This window comes from Lissotriton helveticus, chromosome 4_2, assembly GCF_964261635.1.
Source record: "Lissotriton helveticus chromosome 4_2, aLisHel1.1, whole genome shotgun sequence".
In the NCBI taxonomy this organism is placed as follows: domain Eukaryota; kingdom Metazoa; phylum Chordata; class Amphibia; order Caudata; family Salamandridae; genus Lissotriton; species Lissotriton helveticus.
Window position 1 is genome coordinate 86,486,432 of NC_136064.1, and position 15,145 is coordinate 86,501,576.

The 15,145-nt window shown below is 44.1% G+C and overlaps 1 protein-coding gene across 17 annotated transcripts in view; it reads right to left on the reverse strand.

Annotated features, from left to right (window-relative positions):
- The window catches only part of EDA (ectodysplasin A), a 1,521,038-nt gene that overhangs the window by 693,593 nt on the left and 812,300 nt on the right, over positions 1-15,145 (reverse strand). The gene's annotated exons all lie outside the window — the stretch shown is intronic.

Below are 15,145 nucleotides of genomic sequence, written 5' to 3' on the forward strand. Positions count from 1 at the left end.
TCGAAGACGTAAGCGTCTTAGTCCTTGGTCTCATATTAAAACAAATAACTTCAGGAGTAAAAGACCTGAAAGACACCTCTAAAGCCTTTACATCATAAACCTTGTGATAAGAAATCAGACATAACAAAGTAGTCAACTTAATCGATAAGTCCCTCAGACTCAAATCACAATTCTCACTCCACCAATCCAAAAAACAACAAAACTCTTGGCACATTCCAAAAAAAAGAATACCTACAACCTGGAGGTTTAGCAAATCTAATACTTCTCATTAACCTCCTAACCATAATATCTTGCCCTACAGGAAAACCATTAACTAAAACATGACCAGCAGAAATAGCAGACCTGTATAAATTCCAAGTCCTATAAGCTAAACCTTTAGAAAATAACCCAGACAGAAAATTAAAAATCTGGTCTAAATCTGCTGAAACTGGGTCAAACCTCCTTTCAAAACACCCGCAATTCCACTTTTCTCCAGGCCAATCTATATACCTTCCTGGTTTCAGGGGCCCATGACTCCTCAAGGTGTCTTGAAGTCTCTTCAGAAGGTCTGGCTTTCCCCAAACTCTCCTTAAAGTCTCCAAGCCACTAATTGAAGCTGGCCGGCCTCCATAAGACCGTCCCCCTGAGGACCACGAAGAATACCCTGAAATACAGGCAACAATACTCATCACTAACATGATCGGATACCAAACTTGAGTCGACCACAAAGGAGTCACAACAACCACTGTTTCCTTCCATTTGCGAATCATCCCTGAGACCGTGCTTATCATCGCAAACGGTGGAAAGATGTATGCCTGAAGATTCCTCCAATCTTGCTAGAAAGCATCCACCCCTGCAGCATCCGGATCCGGTCGCCAACTGAAAAACCCTTCCACCTGACAGTTCAGCCTGTTCACAAAAAGATCCACCTGAAACGGACCCCATAACCAATTCAATTTCCTAAACACACCTCTATCCAACATCCAATCGCTCGAGTCTCTGAAATTCGTCGAGAACCAGTCTGCCTTTGAGTTCAACAAACCCGGAATATGTTCTGTGCTGAACTGAAAGACCTCTTTCCAGACAATACTCCCAAAAAATCTTCGCAACATCTTCCAAACCCTCTGAACGAAGACCACCCAATCTGTTTACATAACAAACCGCCGACACATTGTCCATCCTTAAAATTACTGAGCATTTTACACTCCTTTCTGCAAAACATCTTGTTGCAAAAAAACCTGCCAGCAATTCCAAACAATTTATATGGAAGCTCTTTTCCTGTTCTGTCCAACGTTCACCAGTTCTCAGCCAACCATAACTTGCACCCCAACATTCCAAGCTACCATCTGACTCTATAACAAGGTCTGCATTTTCTCCAAAAATTCAATGCCCATTCCATGCCTCCATATTCCTTAACCACCAATTCAATTCCTGCTTCACTTCCCTTAAGTGAAGCGCCTTCAACCTTTGTAAGGCCCAATAATGTAAGGGACCTGGAAAGATAGCATGAATTGTAGAAGAAAATAGTCCAACAAAACGGGCTAACATTCTCAAAGAGACACAATCTAACTTGGAATACTCTTTAATTCTTTCCTTATTCTCTTCAGTTTCTCCTTTGGTAAACTCAAAAAACCTTCCGCAGTGTCTATCACAAAACCCAAAAACTGTGTTTGAGGACTTGGCACAAACAGATTTCGTTTTGTTCACAACAAAAGCTAAATATTCCAACAATTTGACAGCCAGATCTGTATGACGTTTCAAAACAGATCTGTCCTGACCCATAATCAATATATCGTCTAGATAAATTATCTGATGTATTCCCCTCTGTCTCAAATAAGCTACTGCAGGGCAAAGTACCTTCAAGAAGCACCAAGGTGCAGAGGAAAGTCCGAAAAGCAGGCCCACAAACATCCACAAACTCTCTTTCCATGTGAATCCCAGGAACTTCTGATGCTCTTCCCAAATTGGAATAGTCAGATACGCATCATTCAAATCCAGACGAGTCATCTAATCTCCCTTTCGCAAAACATCCTTTAACCCCTTGCATGCTGGTGACGAACCCCAGCCGTCACGCTCCGCGGTGCTCGTGTGCGGATGACGGCTGTGGTTCGTCACGGCCCCGCCCTGTTCGTTTGTTTACCGCACAGCAGCGGAAACGGGCCAGCATCGAAGGGGTTAATAAATGTATCCCTTCCATTTTGAAGTGATTATACACCACCCAATCATTCAAATCTTAGATTTATGACAGGATGCATTTCTTTGCCTTTTTTCTCAACCAGAAATATGTTGCTCACAAAACCACTCGTCAAATCCAACTCTCTTACAACTGCTGATTTTGCAATCAAATCTTGAACCTCTAAATCTATCAACTTCTCCAGATCCCTCTGAAACACCAACCTCTGGGGCCACCTTTCTTGCACTAGAATACCAACAAACTCTATTCGAAAACCCTGAACAGTTTCCAAAACCCAAGGATCCCTTGTAATCTCCAACCGATTTTGCTGAAATTGGGCAAGTCTGCCACCCAATTTTAAGGGGATAACAGAAAGGCCTGGACTTACCAGTTGATCCTTGGCCTCTCCTTTCCCCGATCAAGTTTCTTCCTCAAAACGTATTTCTCTGCAGAAAAAATCCACCTTCACGGTAGAATTGCTGTGCCTGAAAACCTCTGAATCCTCTTGTAAAGGAGCCTCTAGTGATTCCCTGCCCCCGGCCAGGGAACCGACACCTTGTTCGCCCGGCCTGACCAAAATCACGCTCCTGAAAAACTCTTTTAAGGTCTTTTTACGACTTCTGCATGGAACTAAACGCTCCTACATACCTTGAAAGATCCTTAATAAAGTCATCTCCAAACAAAAGGCCTTTAGACAAAGGCCCCTCTTCCTTTCCAGCCAATTCTGCCAATTTTGATTCGATTTTTAATAAAATACTTTTTCTTAGCTGAATTGAAAGGGCAGTATTAGCATTACCAAGAAGGCAAATAGCCCTTTGAATCCATTGGCACAATTCCTCCACATCACCAACCTCCTTATTTACATATGCCTCTTCAGCCAATTCAAAAACTTTAGATAATGGATCTACAACGTCCAAGAGTCTGTATTGACAAGACCTCAAGCCTCTATTCAGACCCTTACTTGGGTCGCGCCCACCTTTTGAAATGAAAGCAATCATTTTCGACCCTAAATCCAGTGTCGCCACCACCTTATTATTCGACATTCTGACCTTAATCTTACTCGCACCTCTTTGGGAATTTCCCTTCATATCCAATACTCAATATATTTGCCCACGTGTTCAGAGGGAGTCCACTCTGGCGACAAAGGGTGTTTAAACATGAGTAGGTCAAACATCGAATGTCCAAAAGGATCCAAAATTGACCCATCATCCTTTTCAAAAAGACTGCCTTTAGCCAAAGATACATCCTCCGAATCCTCCACTTCAGATTCAAAATCTGAGGAGCAACAGAGCTCTACCTCAGTGCTACCCAAGGATTCATCAGAAAGCACCACTTTGTGCTTATGACCCTGTAAACTCTTTGTTTTACCACTCTGTGGGCATTCATTTTGCTCTACAAGGATGCCTTCAGCATCATCCATAGGGCTGTCTCCACAGCAAACATGTTCTCCCTTAGTAGATTGCAATCTCTTAGTCAAGCCTACATTGCTTGAAACAGGTGTCCTTTTCCTAGATACTTTCCCCCCTGATCTCTTAGCCACCACAACTTCGGGTTAACGACCAAAATTGTTCCTCCTCAGGAACATTACACCTTTTAGCAAGAAGCTCCAACTTCTTTTACATTCTCAATGAAACTTCACAAGTAATTTTTTCGATTGACTTGTTCAATTTCTGTGCCAAAGAAGCCTCCACTGAGCCCTCACCTTAATCCATCTTCACCAAATTTAAGAACACCAGCAAAAACGAACAATGTGTTCCTAAATGAAAACAATCCACAAACGGCAACATTATTTATTAGAAGATTCTTTTCAAAACTAATCAACTTCAATAAACTCTCCTTCGTAAACTTTAAAATTATACAAAGTAACCAAGAAAAAACAGAATATAATAATTGAATAAACTATGACCTGTGACCTAAATACAAAGAAACCTCTAAGCTCTACAACTCTGATGCAATCGTGCTTAATAATCTCCTTTGGAACCAACGTTCCAAAGCGCCCGCTATGGGAAAACCATATGCTCAAAAAACCAATTCAACAATCTGAACTCGTTTCCGATATGTACGTGCGCCTAAAACCATACTGTTACCATAGAGATTTCAAAGTCGCTACGGCAAACCCTTCACTCAAATGTGGCATGAACGCGCGACAAAGACCGTCTCCATGGAAACCGCAAGTCAGATTCCAATACGGCAAGTCCCTCGGGACAAAAACCGCAATCTAAAACTGGAACACACCTGCCAAAACACCTACACAGGAGAATCGCGAGCTGGTAAGCGTCTCCATAGTAACATCACCGCGAGCCCCCCCGTTTCAAATATAACGGTTACAGATCGCGAGGGCGCAACAGCAAAAACTTTACTAATCTTTACTAATTAAAAATGAAACTTTGACTGGAAAACTTCTTTAAAAGCACTCAATAACCCTGTGCATCAAAACTACTACGCCATTAAGATAAATGCTCCACAAAACAAAAATACACAAATTTAATATTTCAAATTAAATCCCAAATTTAACCAGTCTTGCTCATTCACCCAACCAGGCAAAACAACAAAACTCCCAGGACTACCAAAACCAAATCATTCTTTAAATATCAATATTTAAAATATTGTAAATATCTCTGTGAGCAGCAGCACTAAAAGAAGAAAGTGGACTGGTTGATGGGGGGGGGGGCAGGGGGGGTTCATGCATTTTGGAATGTTTTTATTGTGCTAAATTCTTGAGTTTAGAAGCTTTGAATATGATACTGCGGTGGTGGCAATAAAGGAATATTGCATAATTTAAGCCTCCGGTCTTGCCATAACATTTCTTGTTATCTGTAACCCATCGTACCAAGCTTCCATTGTTCTTCCCACAATGTTCCCCAAAATCAAAGGGGGTCATTCCCTGCAACAGGCATTCCAAGAATTGCCTGTGAGTACCACTCCCCAAGTCCTTCTTGTTTCAATCAAAATGCTCCGTTCAATTTTTTTTTATATTTGGACAGACCAGTCATACGTCGGTTAAAAGAAAACTGTGAGATCACTAAGCAAATGGCGAGGTGGGTGTGCCCGAAACATCCACTAGACGGGAGAAGAGAGGAAAATAAGTCTGGATAATAAGACAGCTCTAATAATAATCTCTTGTTGTTGAAAAATGCCACGAAGGTAAGTTGAACAAGCGCCAAATTGTTCCGAGAACGAAACTGTGTCCTCTTGAAAAAGGAGACTACGCCTTCCTATAGCAGTTTGTGGTTTTTGTTGGAAGATCCCTTAGAAAAACGTTTCTAGAAAGTTCATGGAGGTGAGAGAGTCAAAGGTCACAGCACCATGTCCTGACCCCAAACACTACATACAGTCATCTCAGAAGACCAAAAAAGGACTTCTTCTATGACAGCAAGGTTTAAAGTCCCAAGTGCTGAGAGGATGCATTAGACCTAGTTGCTGTTAAAAGCAAAGAACAGTTTGTCAATGAGACAGTGATTAAGAGCTCCACATCATGTTGATGAGGGACAGAAAAACATGTACTGATATCAGCGTGTAGGTTACTGCCTAATATGCTCTGGGAATATCATAGACAGAGGCAAAGTTGCAGCTGAAGCCATGGGGTGTCCCTTGACCGCGATGGAAAACCACAGCAGAGAAAAAGGTTTTGCGGACCATTCTGTAGACTGGCAGGATTATTCTTAGGGTGAGGAATCTTCAGGAACATGTATCCATTAGAAGCTTCTTACACCATAATAATCATATATTTTTTGATGCCACATAATTCAGATGCATATCCATTCCAGCATTCTGTGTGGTCTTGTCAATAGCATCACCTCAACATTATTCTGGCCAGCCCGAAAACTGAAGCATGCTACACACATTGATTAGTAAACCTGGCCTGATGGGAGATATCGGGTATAACAAGAGTGGATCCTTTTCTACTGTAGTGGTTGATGTACCTGGAAACATTTTCATAGCGCAAAACACACATTGATTGACTGGTAAAGCCAGCCTGGTGGGAGATATCATTATGTCAGGGGTGACCTCCGAGGCTTCTGGATGTTGCTGGAATTGAGGGATACTTCCATACCTCCCCTACTTTTTCACCCTGTGGACTGGCATGGAGAGACAGTGTGGCCTGAATAAGGATGGCTGCAAGGAGAAATACCGAGGCCGAAGAGATACACACAGATGATGTTCCATTCCCACAAAAGAAGGGTCTGAATACCTGAAATATTTGGCCCTAGTGGAGAATGAAGGGGCTGTACAGGGACCGGGAGCAAGAGACCCAATGTACTCAATTGTAGGTTAAGAGGGCGTTTTTGCTCTAAACAGCAATGGGGCAAGCGTCTAGAAGATAATGGTAGAAGGAAATATACAGGGCACAGGTTGTGAGTGAATCCACACTGTATTCTTGGAAGGTTTATTGGATGGGGCATGGGGTAATGAGATCGGCTTGCCACTCGGTGACTGTTTGCCTGAGACTGATCCATCACAGCCTGGCAGGTGAATGCTGTTAACACCTGGGTTGACGCGGATCACCCTGGGGGAAAAGTACTCACACATGACCTGGCAGAACGAACTGTCTATCTAACTTCAACCATCCGGAGTCACTATGGTGAGGGATAAGCAGACGTAGGGTTCCCAACAACCCAAGTTAAACAAATTTACCAGACTCATTGCTACAGGAGACAGATATGTGACATGTACGGTAAGCAGTAGACAACATGGGACAATTGCTGGGAACTCGCACTAGTAATGTGGGATTTGATGTCACACACCTGCTGCAGAATTTTTGAAATACTGTCAAAAGGGTCACAAAAGCAGAAGATAGTATCTAAAAAATAAATGACACAGTTTGAGATCTGAAATCAGAAGAGGGTAGGCTTTCTTTCACGACCAGAAGCCTTTTAGATAGGGTAACGATGCAGAAAGGAGAGCCTGTCCAAACAGCTTGTAGATGGTGGGCTTCCCAGGAGTGCAGAGGTACAAACTAAAATCTTTAGTGGTTGTCTGGCTCAAATCCTGGACCCCAGAGCCGGAGATATCCATGTGATTTATGATAGAACCTGCCCACAGAGCTCTCTCACAGAAGCACCATCCCAAAGGCCCCTCCAAGTCCCCATATAACCCGTATTTGGAAGTAGAAGGATGAGGACACCATCTTGAAAATGGCACGCAACCAACTGCCCCATGCAAAACTCCTTCAAAATCCTTATCTTCCCAAACTATATAAAGTTCGAAAAGCAACAAAGGTCCTTCGAAGGGGTCAAGCACAAACTGAGAAAATTGAACCTGGACTATCAACTCCTATATCCATCCAAACTAAAGGTGTTGTGCAATGTCAAGCCATCTTTTTTCATACGCCTGAGAGCACTTAGAACTGGACAGCAGAACAACAGGTGTTGGACAGATGCAGGTGCACTGAGGGAACAAGGCAGGAGCATGGAAAAGCAACATCAGAGATTAAAGTGGTCTGGGTAGGTGGAAAGAACCCTGAACCATGTCTAAGCGCATACTCGGACACATTTAATATGAACAAGAGGTGAAGGGAACTGCCTAGTGTGACCTGAAATGCAGAAGAATTGAAAGCTTCCCACCAACGGATTTCTGAAAATGGAGATCAGAAGCTCTGTAACTAAAAGACAGAACTCAACTGAAAGAGGTTGGGTCAAGTGTGAGATGCCAGGGGCCATCAGGCCATGAAGGATCGACTGTGGCAGATTATGAAGAACATTAGAAGTAAGGAGGATATACAGTGCCATGAATTGCAATATCGAATAAAAAGCGAAATTAAATATTCTCAGGGGATGAGTGAAAAGATTGGCCACCTGATCATGCCTTTTTGGGATATTATTGTTTGTGTTTTGAGGCTCTTATTGGTGGCTATATCGATTAGGCAGTGTACAACAGATGCTTCAAGTTTCAAATTAAAGAGCGTGGGGAGAGGAGCAAGGTTGGGGGCTAAGAATATAACTGTTGTAGTTCAGACATGACAATGTAAAGTACCAATGGATGTTACACTGACACCTAGTGATCTTACTGGAAACATCATCAGGAGACATGGCGGAGAGCAAACATAATAGAATGCACATTGTTGCTTGGAATTTCAATGAGATACTAATCCAAACTAAGCACAACGTGGGATTGATTTAAGCCAAGTGCTACAGTGTGGACATACTCCCATAGCAGGAAACACACTGGGTGAGGGACAAGTGACCCTTACTTGCTAAGCAGGTGTTTGCCAAGGTACTGCATGGGATTTTTAGTGGCTCAAGAGGAGTCGCAATACTATGGGGAAACATGCTACCCTTCCCACTACTACGGACATGACAGGACACACAGAGGAGATACCTAGCCATGACCGGAAATTTACACGGCAAGCTCAAGTATTTTTCTGAGCACATTTGTCCCCCCAACTCTGTCTCTACTTTTCTGGAATATGTCAGTTGGCTGCTTTCTGGTTGGGATGCCAGTTGTGAGGGAGAGACTTCAATGTGTGGTTGTCTGGTACTGACTGGGGACATACACAACCCTGCCAACAAGGACCGTCTCAGCTCATGAAATTCCTCACAGCCCTTGGTGTGAGGCATGTATGGCATAGCTTCCACCTGACTCAGAAGGGTTTAACTTTTTACACCAGGGCTCAAAAGTCCTTTTCTAGGATAGTGATTTTTCTGATGTCCGAGATGGGTTTCATCCAAATTAAGTTCATTCGCCATTTGAGCTCACACTCGGATGCATAGGTGATGTAAACAGGGGTGGATGGAGCTTCAGATCCCGGTGATTGACAGAGGCGGAATTTTAATCATACGCTAGGGAAAAGGCAAAAAATACTTAGAACAGAATCACAACTTAGTTGAGTCGCAGGACACACTTGGAAAGCCTTTATGACACACATGCCGGGCACAACAGACGAGAAATAGAGAAAACATCCCACTTAGAGGCCACTTTCCTACACCTTGAAAATCAATATATATATATATAACATCTGCAAAGCCGGAAATTCTGAGGAACCTAAAATACCACCACATCAGACGCATGCAAAACCTTATGAGTGATGTAAAACTGGAATAGAGGGCAACCTAAAGCCAGGTACACCAGTAGGGCGACAAGAAAAGTAAGCTGCTGCACTGGCTAGGTCCGTATAATTACACCAACGGCCCTATAGGCTGCATGCAGCTTCTGGATTGGTGATAGATAAGTGACCCCTCCCAACCCTTAAGGCTTTTGCGGAGTTCTACCAAAATCATAATGCCCAAACAGAGCCACATGATTCAATGGTTCTACGGGGATTTATAAGAGGCGTCCTAGTGAGAAGGATCTTAACTGAAGATAAAGATCTTCTAGAAGACAAGACCAGGGAAGAGGAACTTAGGGATACCCTATACCAGCTACAGACGGGGAAGATGCCCGGCCCCTACGGCAGAATTCCTCAAGCACATGGCATGTGCAATTATGCCATTCCTAAGAGAAATGCTGGAGGAGGCCCTTAGGAAGGGTAAGCCCCCACCCGACTTGAAAATAGCCAAACGTTACTCCACAAGCCAAACACTTTTCAGGAATTGTGTGTCTCATATCATGCTATTTCCCTTCTTAATATTGAAGTCAAAATCATTGTTAAGATACTGGCTACATGACTCATTCAGGTGATTCAATCTATAGTACACCTGGAGGGTCAATGTGAGTTAATGCCGCTCGGCTCCACCAAACATAACAGCAGGCTTTTGCAAAGCGCACTCACCCTAGCAAAGCAGGTGCAGGGACCCATGACCTTAAGGATGTTGGACTTAAAGAAAGTATTTTATTCTGTGAGCTAGAAATACCTGTTTTAACTGTTTAAAAAAATGTATCTGGTGTCCAAGTTCTGTCCATGCACATGTCTCCTGTATACCAATTTGACAGCTAGAACCGAGTAGGAAGAGTGGCGCCTGACACCTTCCCTGTACAGTAGGGCACCAGGCAGGTTGTCTTTGCACTTTCTTATCGAAATAGAGGTGGAAGGGTTTGGATGGGTTATCAGCATGGCTGATAGATTATCGCTATATGCCAATGACCACCTGATATACATTCAACATCTCTGAGGAATCGGGACTAGGCACGATCCACTTTCTTTAGATTTTAGGTATATATTCTGGCCTAAAAGTTCACATGTTTAAATCTGTGGAATCATACCGATAGGTGCTGGAGAGAAGGATTTGCAGCGGGCACCTGGATCGCAGATTGCTAATACCTCAGCATCACGTATTCCGCAAGAGAAAATTCCCCACTGAGGAAGGAAAACCTGGTGCCTCAGCTGAATAAACTAAAGAACGATTTTGCCTTCTGGTGCCCACTTTGACTGTATCTGTGGGGAAATCTGCCATAGTTGAAGTAGTTGCCTTATCTGGCCTACTCTATCAGGTTAAAAATTATTCATACCGGTAAACGCAATGATGATAAACTTTTTCTTGAATGGTGGTGCGCTACATAACGTCATAGTGAAATGTTACATTATCTGACTTGGAATGGGGAATTGGGGCCACATACATTGAAGCATATTATTGATCGGCTCACCGAATCGTGATAAAGCAGCGCCTTAATAAGCCATAATCAGAACCACGAGATGTCACTGAACGATGGAGAAGGGAGGCGTTTGTCTTTTACACTTTACAACCGGAGGTAAAAGAGACCCCTAACTTTTACCAGCTAAAATTACAGTGATACAGACATTGCTCAAAACATTGAGGAGTATAGGTTGGCAAATACATTTGATGAGAGAAACCCCTCAATGGATGAATAAAATACTGCCCACGGTCACTTCCCTGCAGGGCTTCAGGGGTAGAGTCTATTTCGAGTTTTCGTATTTGCGTGATGCGAGGGAGGGAACACATATGTATTCATTAAGGGCCTGCAGACTAATTCGAATATACACAATCATGGGTACCTGCAGTTCGTAACCCTAAAGTACGGGCCTCTTTTAAATCCCCGATTTTAACCCTGTAGAAGTTTAAACTCTGATGGGGTTATAGGACGGAGAAAGATCTCCATGCTCCAGAGACATGATGTTTGAGGCAGGCCTGAAAGAAGGATGCTGTCAACCATACCGAGGAAGATTGGCAGAAGACCAAAGTGGTAAAGCATGAGACCGTTAGTTCGTGCTTATTCAGCTCAAATACTGCCATCAGACAAACATTACGAGTCAAGCAGTGGAGGGTTAGCAGTGTGGACTCCCTTGATTGCTTGAGATGCCGTTGTCATCAGGGGGACTGATATGAGGATATTCTGAGAGACGTCCCTTCAGATCTTGAGAGAGAAGGTGGGGTTTCAACAGACTCTTAAACAAATAGATATTAACTAGCTCTATTGAATTTGGGTCTGGTAGTGGGAAAGTAAAACACTGCTAAAAAGTGGACGCCAGAAGAACCACTTGATCTAGACACTGGGGCACAAGGTTAGATCATTGTATGACATTAGCGGTACCAACATATAGAATGCAAGGCTACCTTCACAAACATTCCAAGATATGGGCCGATTGCATGGAGTTCATAGGAAAAGGAGTGGAACTTAGATGAGATCAAAAATACACCAGTTGTGGAACTGCATCTCTGCGAATGAGTAACTTTCCTACATAAGCCCCTCCCAAACGAAAGAAGATAAGACTAACCTTGATCAGTTGAGTCTTCATTTTCTAAGTGAAGATATCTGGAAAGTCCATCTGAATTAGCATGATTACTTCCAGGTCTATGTTCCACTGAGTAGTATCTTCCCTGTAGGGAAATGGACCACCTCAAAAGTTTAGGACTTTTACCCTTCATCTGTTTGAGCCATAGGAGGGGCTTGTGGCCTGTATGGACAATGAAGTGAGTGCCAAACAGGTATGGCCTCACCTTTTTCAAGGCCCAGACCACAGCAAACATCCCTCTCTATAGCTGACTAACATTTCTCACTTGGTGTCAACCTTCTGGTGATAAAAGCCACTGGTTGACCCTGGCCCTCTTCATTGAGTTGTAAAAGCACTCCTATTCTTATCTCAGAGGCATCTGTAAATTGTTTGGAGTACTCAGGACTGAATAGGAGCTGAACACATGGCCTTCTTCAGGGCATCAAAGGCTTCTTGACAGCTAACTGTCCAATCCACCTTCTTAGGCATCTTCTGCGAGGTGAGATCATTGAGGGGTATCACAATGGGCCCATACCCCTTAACAACTCTTCTGTAATACCCAGTGAGGTCCAGAAAAGCTCTGATAGGAGTCTGAGTAGTGAGAGCAACATAATACATAATGGTTTGGCTTTTGCTCTCCAAAGGTTGAACTTGACCTCTGCCCACCAGGTGGCCCAAGTTTACAACTTTGCTCTGCCCTATCTGGCACTTGTTGGCCTTAATAGTGAGGCCTGCCTTCTGCAGGGCCTCAAGTAGACTCCTAAGGTGGACCAGGTGATCCTGCCAGTTGGAGCTAAAGACTGCAATATCATCAATATATGCTGCACTGACATCTCCCAGACCTGTCAGAACTTGATTCACCAACCAATTGAATGTGGCAGGTGCCTTTTTCAAATCAAAAGGAATTAGAGTGAACTGGTAGTGCCTACCAATGGTTGAAAATGCAGTTTTGGGTTTGGCAGTATCTGAGACCCTGATTTGCCAATAGCCTGCAGTCAGGTCAAAGGTGCTGAGATACTTGGCAGAAGCCAGTGTATCAATAAGTTCATCTGCCCTGTGGCGAGGATGGGCATCAGTCTTAGGGACTGGAGTGAGGCCCCTGTAGTCTACGCAAAACCCAATTTATCTTTCCACACTGTGAATGAGGCTTGGGCACCAAGTCTACTGGACTAGTCCAAGAGCTGTCTGAAGGCTCAATGACCCCTAACTCTAGCATCTTCTGGACCTCTGTCCTGATGCAATCTCTAACATGGTCAGGTTGCCTATAGATTTTACTGCTGAAAGGCAGATTGTCACCTGTGTCCACCTCATGGGTAAACCAGGTAGTCTGACTGGGTGTCAGTCCTGGGAACTGACTGAGAACCTGTCTACAATCAGTTTGTTGTTGGTCAGTGAAGCGGTCTTCCAAGACTAATCCATTTCCTGAACCATCAACAGGGTTGTGTGAGAGGATATCAAGGAGAGGGTCACTCACTTCTCCTGTTCCTCATCAATAGCCATGAGCAAACTCATGTCAGTCCTGTCAAAGACTTCAGGCGGTTCATGTGAAGCACCCTTTCACCTTTCTTCTCCAGGACTGTATGGAAGCCACTCCACCTGTGCTGGAGTGCTCTTGGGGCAACAGGCTCCAACACCTACACCTTCTGCCCTGGCTGGAAAACATTCAGAGTAGCCTTTTGGTCATGCCATGACTTCTAAAGTTCTACCCTGGCGTACATGTTTATGCTGGCCTTCTTCATGTACTCAGCCATTCAAGAACACAGGCCTAGAACATAGTCTACAATGTCTTTCTTGGGGGGTTGAGAGCCTGCTCCCATCCTTTCTTCACTACAGAAAGTGGACGCCTAACTGAATGTCCAAACAGAACTTCAAATGGACTGTAACCCACTCCCTTCTGTGGAACCACTCTGTAGGCAAGAGAGAAGACAAGGAAATAGGACATCCCATCTTCTCCTGAGCTTGTCAGATAGTCCCATAATCATACCTTTGTGGGTTCTGTTGAATCTTTCAACTAGCCCATTGCACTGCAGATGGTGAGATGTAGCAAATTTATAAATTACTCAACACTATTTCCACATAGATTTCAGGAAGCCAGACATGAAGGCTGCACCTGTCTGACACCACCTCCTTAGGAAACCCCACTCAGGAAAAGATTCCTAAAAGGGCCTTGGCCATTGCAGGAGCAGTATTGGTCCTAAGGGGAATAGCTTCTGGGTACCTGGTGACATGGTCCACCGCCACCTGGATATATAACTGTTCCCAGAGACTGTTGGAGAGTCTAGGGGCCCAACAATGTCAATCCCCACACTCTCAAAGGGAACCCCAACCACTGGCAGTGGAATTAAGGTGGCTTTTATAGTGCCACCTGACTTACCTCTGGCTTGGCAGGTGACATAGGAGCGACAAATCTCCTTGGTATCTTCAGACATGTGCGGCCAGTGAAAAGTGGAACAAGCCTGTCCCAAGTTTTGCTTTGCCCAAAATGTCATGCAATGGTTATGTCATGTGCCAGGGTGAAGAGGAATTCCTTAAACTTGTGAGGAACAACCAACCTCCTGGTAGCACCATGCTTGGGGTCCCTAGCCTCAGAATAAAGTAACCCATCTTCCCAGTAAATCCTATGGGATCCACTGACATCCCTTGCCTTTTCGGTGAAAGCTTGCGGTCTGAGGCCCTCAAGAGTGGGACATGATTTCTTCTCCAGACTCAATTTCTCCCTGGAGGGTCCCCTGCTCCCAGCAGCTCTGTTGTGTCAGTCCCAAGCTCCTCTGGGGCAGTTCCCTCACCAGCTACAAGATCATCTTCCTGAGTAGACTGATCCTCACATGAAGTCTGGGGCGGGGATAATTTCTTACCCTTCCTACCTCTCTTGTTGGTAGCAGTCTGGGTCACTATTTCAGGCCCCACTGCTTCTTGATTTCTTGTTTCTTTACGTGTGCTCCAGTTGCCACACAACACTTTCAAAGATACCAAGTATGGCTTCATGATTCCTAAACTCCACTTAAGTCCATGTTTGAGTCTCGAAATCATTGCCCATGAGACACTCTACAGGAATGTTTGAGGATACCACAAGCTTATTATGGCCAGTAAACCCACACATCAAGCTAAGTTTAAGCACTGCTATGGGTTGGCACTTTGTGATATTAACAGCGTCGGTCACTTGGCAAGTGTGCCCAAGTAAGAATGGCTCAGGTGATACAAGTTCTTCAGCCATCATGGTGACACTAGCACCTGTGTCCCTGTAAGCTTCTGCTTAAATACCATTGATGAAGGGATGCTGCCTGAATTCTGTTACAAGCCACTCACTCGAATCCCAGGCGGTTCTGGTAGGGCGATGGTAGATCCCTTTATTCCTTCTAGGGTGTACTTCTGGTGGCTGCAAATGA